Source organism: Equus caballus, chromosome 16, assembly GCF_041296265.1.
Source record: "Equus caballus isolate H_3958 breed thoroughbred chromosome 16, TB-T2T, whole genome shotgun sequence".
Taxonomy (NCBI): Eukaryota; Metazoa; Chordata; class Mammalia; order Perissodactyla; family Equidae; genus Equus; species Equus caballus.
In genome coordinates, this window is record NC_091699.1 from 4,376,968 (window position 1) to 4,385,953 (window position 8,986).

The 8,986-nt window shown below is 37.5% G+C and overlaps 1 pseudogene; it reads right to left on the reverse strand.

The window, feature by feature from the left end:
* Positions 1–253: 253 nt before the first annotated feature.
* LOC100056236 (centrin-1-like) lies at positions 254–7,897 on the reverse strand (annotated as a pseudogene).
* Positions 7,898–8,986: the final 1,089 nt, after the last annotated feature.

Sequence of the window (8,986 nt, forward strand, 5' to 3'; positions counted from 1 at the left end):
ATATGACAATACTCATTTTCTCCTTACATGATCAACTGGAGATAATCAACACTGTGTTCCACTGAGCCTCATATTAAAAGCATTTTTGTAATTCTATCATTGAACCAAAGATTTGGAAATAGAAGTATCTAGACAAGTTAGGATATAAGAGGAGGGATAGCACTGTCCTCTAACTCAAGGTTTCACAAAATGGAAGCAGGGAACCCAGCATATCGCTCAACTTCTCTACACATGCTTGCAGGAGAAACCAACTTTAATATAGGTTGGTCTTTTTCATCTTCCCAAGAAACTCTTTCTCATTCACTTCACTGTCTCCATCCCGATAGGCTTCATCATTCATTTCCTATAGCTCTTCATCAGTGAGGTTTCCTCTAACTAGTTTGCCATGTGATTTAGTTATTTGAAAAAGATCTTCTGGGTTTTTATCATCATCAAAGACCTGAAAGCGATCAGGATTTCTTCTTTGGTGTCTTTCTTGGCCATCTTCTGAATCACCATGGCTGAGAAGTCATTGAAGCTGATCTTCCCTACGCCTCCCTTGTTCACTTCAGGCATCATATTCTTTATCTCCTCCTTCCTGGGTACAGAGCCAAGTGCTCTCATGACCACCTTCAGCTCCTTCATGTCCATGATCCCACTTCCATAAGCATGGAAGAGGTCAAATGCTTCATGAACTTCTTGCTTATCTTCAATGAGTTCAGGCTGAGGACCCACCATTCTTTTCTGGTTTTCAAGGCCATGTTTGGCATTTTTTTTCTTTTTTCATTTTGTGTAACTCCAGGTTTTATTTCCTATGTGATTTTTAAATTTATTATTAATTGGGGTAAAATTGGTATATGCCATTATGTAAGTTTCAGGTGTGCAAAATTCAACATCTGTATACACTACAAACTGATCTCCACCAAAAGTCCAGTTACCATCCATCTCATTACAACTGACACCCTTTACCTGTTTCACCCACCTCCCAAACCCATTTCCCTCTAGAATCACCAAGCTGTATTCTGTAATTATGACTTTCTATTTGTGTTGTTTTGTTTTTAAAAGAAGTCTACGCATGTGTGAGGTCATATGATATTTGTCTTTTTATATCTGATTTATTTTACTTAGCATAATACCCTCAAGGTCCATCCATGTGGTCACAAATGGCAAGATTTCATCCTTTTTAATGGCTGAGTAGCATTCTATGTAAATATACTACATCTTCTTTATCCATTCATCCATACATGAAGACTTCGGTTGTTTCTATATCTTGGATGTTGTAAATAACGCTGCAATGAACATAGGAGTGCATATATCTTTTTGAGTTAGTGTTTTCATGTTTTTTGGTTAAATACCCAGAATTGGGATGGCCAAATCATATGGTAGTTCTATTCTTAAATTTTTTGATGAATCTCCATACTGTTTCCATAGTGGCTATACCAATTTACATTTCCACCAATAGTGCACAAGGGTTCCCTTTTCTCCACATCCTCTCCCACACTTGTCATGTCTTGTCTTTTTGATAATAGCCATTCTAACAAGTAGGAGGTGATGTCTCATTGTGGTTTTGATGTGCGTCTTCCTAATAGTGATGTTGAACCTCTTTTCATATGCCTCTTGTCCATCTGTATATCTTCTTCGAAAAAATGTCTATGTAGTTCCCCTACCCACTTTTTAATTGAACTATGTCTTTTTTGTTATTGGGTTTTATGAGTTCTTTATATAATTTGGATTTTAACCCCTTGTCAGAAATATGATTTGGAAATATCTTTTCCTATTCAGTAGGTTGCTTTTTCATTTTGATGACAGTTTCATTCACTGTGCAGAAGCGTTTTAGTTTGATGTCATTTCACTTGTTTATTTTTGCTTTTGTTTCCCTTGTCTTTGAAGTCAGATTGACAAAATCATTACTAACAGCTATGTCAAAGAGTGTACAGCCTAGGTTTTTCCCTAGGAATTTAATGGTTTCAGGTCTTATGGTCAAGTCTTTACTTCATTTTGCGTTAATTTTTGTATATGATGTAAGATAGTGGTCTTGTTTCATTCTTTTGCATGTGCCTGTCCAGTTTCCCCAACACTATTTATTGAAGATACTGTCCTTTCTCCTTTCTCTAAGTTCTTGTCTCATGTGTCATGATTAAATTGCCCATATGTGTGTGGGTTTATTTCTTGGCTCTTAATTCTGTTCCATTGATCTGTGTGTCTGTGTTCATGCCAATATCATACCGTTTGATTACTATAGCTGTGTAATATATTTTGAATTCAAGGAGTATGATACCTCCAGCTTTGTTCTTTCTCCAGATTGCTTTGCCTATTAGGGGTATTTTGTGGTTCCAGACAAATTTTAGAATTATTTGTTCTGGTTCTGTGAAAATGTCATTAAAATTTTGATAGGTAATGCTTTGGATAGTATGGACATTTTAACAATATTAATTATTTAAATCAATGAGCATGGAATATCCTTCCATTTATTTGTGCCTTGTTAAGTTTCTTTCATCATTGCCTTAAAGTTTTCAGTATATAGAGCTTTAACCTCCTTGGTTAAATTTATCATTAGGTATATTATTCTTTTTGATGCAGGTGTAAATGGGATTGTTTTCTTATTTTCTCTTTCTTTTTGTTTGTTATTAGTGTATAGAAATGCAATAGATTTCTGTATCTTGATTTCGTATCTCGTAACTGTGTTGAATTTATTTACTAAGTCTAACAGCGTTTTGGTGGACTCTATAGGGTTTTCTATACATAACATCATGCCATCTTCAAATACTGACATTTTTAATTCTTTCTTTTCTGATTTGGATGCTTTTGATTTCTTTTTCTTGCCTCATTGCTCTGCCTCGGACATCTAATTTCATGTTGAATAATAGTGGTGAGAGTCACAATCTTTGTCTTGTTCCTGATCTTAGAAGAAAAACTTTTATCTTTTCACTGTTAAGTGTAATGTTACTTGTGTTCTTGTGATATACAATCTTTATTATGCTGATATATGTTGTCTCTATATCCACTTTGTTGAGATTTTGTACCATAAATGCATGCTGCATTTTGTCAAATGATTTTTCTGCATCTATTGAGATGGTCATATGATTTATTTTCTTCATTGTGTTAATGTGGTGTATTCCATTCATTAATCTATGGATATTGTACCATCCGTGTGTCCACGAACTAAATCTCAATTTATCATGTTGTATGACTTTTAATGTATTGTTAAGTTTGTTTTGCTAATATTTTGTTGAGGAGATTTGCGTCTTTGTTCATCCAAGCTATTGGCCTCTAATTTTCTTTGTTGTGGTATACTTGTCTAGTTTTGGTATTAGGGTAATGCTGGCCTTGTAAAATGAGTTTGGGAACCTTTACCACAATTCAATTTTTTGGAAGAATTAGAGAAGGGTAGGTAGTAAATCTTTGAATGTTTGGTAGAATTTACCAATGAAGACATCTGCTCCTGGACTTTTGTTTTTGAGGTTTTTAATTCCTGGGTCAGTCACCTTACTAGTAGTTGGTCTATTATATTTTCTTTTTCTGCATGATTCAGTCTTGGAAGTTTGCTAATTTCTATGAAGTTATCCATTTCTTCTAGGTTGTTCTTCTTGTTGGCATGCAATTCAGTTTCTTATGATGTTTTCAGGTATAAGTTGTAATTTCTCTTTTATTTCTGATTTTTTTTGAGCCTTTTTTATCTTGGTGACCCTCACCAAAGATTCATCAATTTTTTTTTCCCAAAGAACCGGCTCTTAGTTTCATTGATCTTTTCTTTTTCTCTGTTTTTTTTCTTTTGGTTTTGACACATTATCTTTTATTTTGTATTTATTTATTTTTCGGATGTACAGTGTAATATGTCTTGAATTCTGTGTAGATTACATCATGCTCACCACCCAAAGACCAATTGCAATTCATCACCACACCCATGTGCCTAATCACCCCTTTCACCCTCCTCCGTCACCCCATCTCCTTTGATCCAGGCTCCATTGATACGTGTCTGTTTGTCACTGTTTTCATCTTCTACTCATGAATGAGATCATATTGTACTTGACTTTCTCCCTCTGACTTATTTCATTTTGCATAATACCCTCAACTTCTGTCCATGACGACAGAAATAACCAGATTTCATCATTTCTTATGGCTTAGTAGTATTCCATTGTGTATATATAGCACATCCTCTTTACCATCTGTCCCTTGATGCGTACCTAGGTTGCTTCCAAGCCTTGGTATTTTATTTATAATGCTATAATGAACATAGGGGTGAATATATCTTTATACCTTTGTGTTTTTAAGTTCTTTGGATAAATACCCAGTAGTGGAATAGCTGGATCGTATGGTAGTTCTATTCTTAATTTTCTGAGGATACTCGATGGTGCAGCTTTTATGGAAAGCAGTCTATCTAAAGGTTTCTGAATTTTGTTTATCTTTTCAAAGAACCAACTCTGGTTTTCATTGATTGTTTCTATTGAATTTTTAGTCTCTATTTCATTTATTTCTGCTGTGATTTTTATTATTTCCTCCCTTTTGCTGATTTTGGGCTTTGTTTGCTCTTCTCCACTTTCTTTAGGTGCACTGTGAGATTGTTTATTTGAGATTTTTTTTTGTTTGTTGCTGTAGGCTTGAATTGCTATAAACGTCCCTTTTAGAACTGCTTTTGCTGTATTCTGTAGATTTTGGTATGTCATATTTTCATTATCACTTGTCTCCAGGTTTTTTTTTTTATTTCTCCTTTGATATCCTCGTTGACTGAGTCACAGTTAGTAGCATTTTGTTTAATTTCCACATTTGCATGGCTCTTCTGACTTTCTTCCTGCAGTTAATTTCTGGTGTCATACCTTTGTGTTTAGAAAAGATGCTTCGTATTATTTTGATCTTCTTAAATTAATTGATACTTGTTTCGTGGCCTAATATGTGATCAATCCTGAAGAATGTTCCACGTGAATTTGCAAAGAGTGTATATTTTGTGGTTTTCGGATGGAATGTTCTCTGCATATCTCTTAAGTCCATCTAGTCTAATGTGTCATTTAAGGCCAATGTTTTTTTATTGATCTTCTGTTTGGATGATCTATATATTGGTGTAAGTGGATTGTTAAAGTCTCCTACTATTATTGTGTTACTGTGTATTTCTCCTTTTATTTCTGTTAATAATTGCTTTACATATTTAGGTGCTCCTGTTTTGGGTGCATGGATATTTACAAGTGTTATATCCTCTTGTTGGATTGTTCCCTTTATCATTATGTAGTGCTCTTCTTTGCCTCTGGTGACAGCTTTTGTTTTAAAGTCTATTTTGTATAATATAAATATTGCTACCCCACCTTTCTAGTCATTGCCATTTTCATGCAGTATCTTTTTCCATCCCTTCACTTTCAGTTTGTGAGTGTCTTTCACTCTGAAGTGAGTTTCTTGTATGCAGCATATATATGGGTCTTGTTTTTTTATCCAATCAGCCACCCCTTGCCTTTTGATTGGAGCATTTAGTCCATTGACATTTAAAGTTGCTATTGATAAATATGTATTTATTGCAATTTTGATACTTTTTTTCTGGCTGTTTTCATAGTTCTTGTCTATTCCTTTCTTCTTCTCTTGCTCTCTTCCCATGTGGTTCGTTGGCTTTCTTTGGTAATATGTCTGATTTCCTTTCTCTTACTTACTTGTTTATTTATAATAAGTTTCTGGTTTCTGATTACCATGAGGTTCATATATAATATTCTACATATATAGCAATCCATATTGAGTAGATAATCTCTTTAGCACCACTGGCTGCAAGGTCTAATAGCACACCTCTGTTCCAGTTTTCATTTTAATTGGGTAAGTACCCAGTGTACCTGGTTCCTAGACTCAGGGCTTATATTTGCTGTAGGCTTCAGGCCTACAAGGATGCTGTCAGCTCTCTTAGGATTGCAGGTGAGTGGGGCTGGTCCCAGGCATGGGAGCACCCCATTGTTTCAGGCTTAGGAAGGTGAGGCCAATGTCCTTGTGGCTTTTTGTGAAGAATAGGTTTTCTGCCACTGATATGCCCCACCCCCCACAAGCCCACACACTGTCTCCTGGCCCATGCACACTTCCTGACCCCTTGAAGAATACCCAGTCACCCCACTTCAGAGGCCCTCACCTCTCCAATGCCCCCCACAGTTCACTTGGTCCTCACACAGGCCTTACTCCACAGTGGTGGACACACTCACCTCTCTGCAGAGGATCCAGGCACCCAGTCTATGCAGACTAACAAGTAGCCTGAGGGCTTGCTGTTGGGTGGAGTAAGTCCCTATGGTAGGCTGCCTGCCCTGCCTGAGCAGGATTAAATCAGCACTCTACTGAGAGGGGAAGACCCCTTTTCTAACAGGCCATGGGAATAACTCCAATGGTGTCTGCCAGCATCTGAGTCAGCATGCCTGTACTTGGTGACAACAATGGCCACCACCAATGTCTCAGTCTTCAGAGAGGTCTCAACTCTCACTGAGATGTGCCCAGATCCTACCAGGTGAGTCTTTTTTCACCAAAGGTTGGTGTACCTTTCTTTCTGGTGCTCATAGGTTTGCTCTCTGAGATGGGTGAATTTGTGTGTGGGCCCTCTTTTCAGCTTACATTCGATAGATTTTATGGGTGTATTCCCTTTGCAGATAACAGCCAGCGAAGCCAGATAGTATGAGACTCAGTTGTGCTGAGTCTGAAGGATGCATATAGTGGTAACATGCCCCTGCTAAGGACCCAACTTCTCCATGGAGGGCTGTGTACCTTAGGGTGGCTCCCAGCTAGCTAGCTGTGTAGCTTTGTGGCTCATGAAGGTGGTATTTTTCTCTCTAGAAGGAATTTCTGGCTCTTATGCCACTGTCAGGACTCTACCTTGTTGTTGGAGTCCTTTTTATCCAGTTTCCAGTTCTCTGGGGTAATTTTTCCAAGAATAGTTGTAACCTGGTTGTGTTCCTGGAATGAGATGAGTACAGGGTCCCCCTACACTGTGAGCTTGATGAGATCATTGATCTTTTCTACCATCTTTTTAGTCTTTATGTTGTTTATTTCTGGTCTGACCTTTATTATTTCCTTTTTGCTATTAACTCTGGGATTCATTTCTTATTCTTTTTCTAGTTTCTTTAAGTGTAAAGTTAAATTGTTTATTTAATATTTCTCTCATTTCCTGAGGTAGGCCTGTATTGCTTTGAACTTTCCTCTTAGAACCAAGTTTGTACCAGCTCCACTTTCCCTGTTCCCTCTTTGGGGACATCATAAGGTTATAGGTCTTCTTCCAAATCTGCAAAGCCAGGGTGGGTGCTGAGATCTTTCTATTTGTTTTCCTTAAGTCATTGGTGTGAAATATTCCAGATTATATCTCTTTTTTCAACATGGCTGAGTACAGCCAGCTGTTGATATGTACTTGTGCATAATCTGCAGAGGCTTTACACTGTTGTCTGCATGGGCAGGTGGGACAGTGGCTACAGGTTCTGCTGGACACATGGAGTGTTGGGAGCAGCCATGCACTGGTTGAGGGGGTCCACATATGATGCATCCTATGAAGTTCATGTGTGGGCCTACTGGTGGAGTCCACAGGGTGTTTAGTAGAAGTCACTGCCATTTGTTCAGTTCTGCACCCAGTTGCTGTAAGGTCGCTCCTTTTTCTTCTCCTTTCTTCCCCAGAGTAATGAACCATGCTGATCCTCTCAGTGTTTTGTTTGGTTGAGAAATAAGTGAGACTTTTTGTTAGTATCCTGCATAGCTGGTGAAGCTAGGCACTAATTACCATCTCATTTTTCCCTGTGGGAGAAATCGCAGAGTAAGGGATCTTTCTTGGCATTGAACTGCGCTATCTTATGAAAGGGGTGATGCAGGCAGTAAAAATGTTCCTTTCACTCTTGTCATGCACCTATTTTTACATTTATTTGCTCTAACACTGTGCCAGTATCTGTCCTCTTGTCCCCTGGACTCTCACAGTGGCGTTGTCATCCATGGGAAGTTGTCAAAATCAGTGATTCTGTAGAGGGATGAGGAATGAAAACTCCTATTCTGCCATCTGTTTGACACCATTCTCATATTCCATTTGTCTTTTTGCTTTCTTTGGCCTTAATGGAGACGGACTCCCTTATGGTGATGTTCTATGACCTCTATGTGACTATCTTCTTCTCTCTGCACTATGAGGTCATCATGAAGACAGGCAACTGCATCAGGATGGACACTTACTCTTGGTTCAATGGTGTTGTTACTGGAATCCTGAAAACAGACTCAATACTTTCCTCGCTCCTCGAGGTATACAATCTGGTGCATCAATTGTTCTGCAAAATCCTCTAGTTACTTAGACTTTCTTGCTCAAATGAGGTCTGAGCTGTTGCCATTGCCTCTTCCTTGAGCTTAGTCTGTTTTACCTCGATTTTCTCTTACATTTTTACATAGTCTCTGCTGTCTGAAGATTCCATCTGCTAAGGGTCAGTCCAAAGACTTCTCCACCTTTGTTTTTCACCTAGTCATCCTGAGTCTTTTCCCTTGTTGCTGCTGCAGTGACCTAATTAAGTCAGCAACATCTGTTCCCTCTCCACCTGCCGATATCTGTATTCTATACAGTAGTTCCCCCAACTCTGAATCTTATTACCCACAATCTAAGGACAAAAACATAAAGGCTGTTCTGTAGAGTTATTTAAAGACTATATATGTTGATTCTATCCCTAAATGAGTTAAAGCTAAGTGAATACAATTGGATTTCTGGACATAATACCTCTTTAATTTCAATGCAAAAGTATCTTATTCTATGAATCCTTTTGTAATTTTCTTAACACCTAGTATTTGTTCCACAATTTCCCTTGTGTTCCAATTAACACAATTCTCCCCAAATTTGATTTTCTCTCTAATTTACCTATTATTCACACTTCCTCCAATTCAATTGATTCTCTAATTATTTGTTATCTTCAGTTACTTTCACATAACATCAAATAAAAAACAAGTATAAACAAAATTTTCAATACTAGAAATCATACAGTGCATTGACCTTGATGACCTTATTCATTTATTCGTTCATCAAATATTTATTGACTAACTACCAGGGATT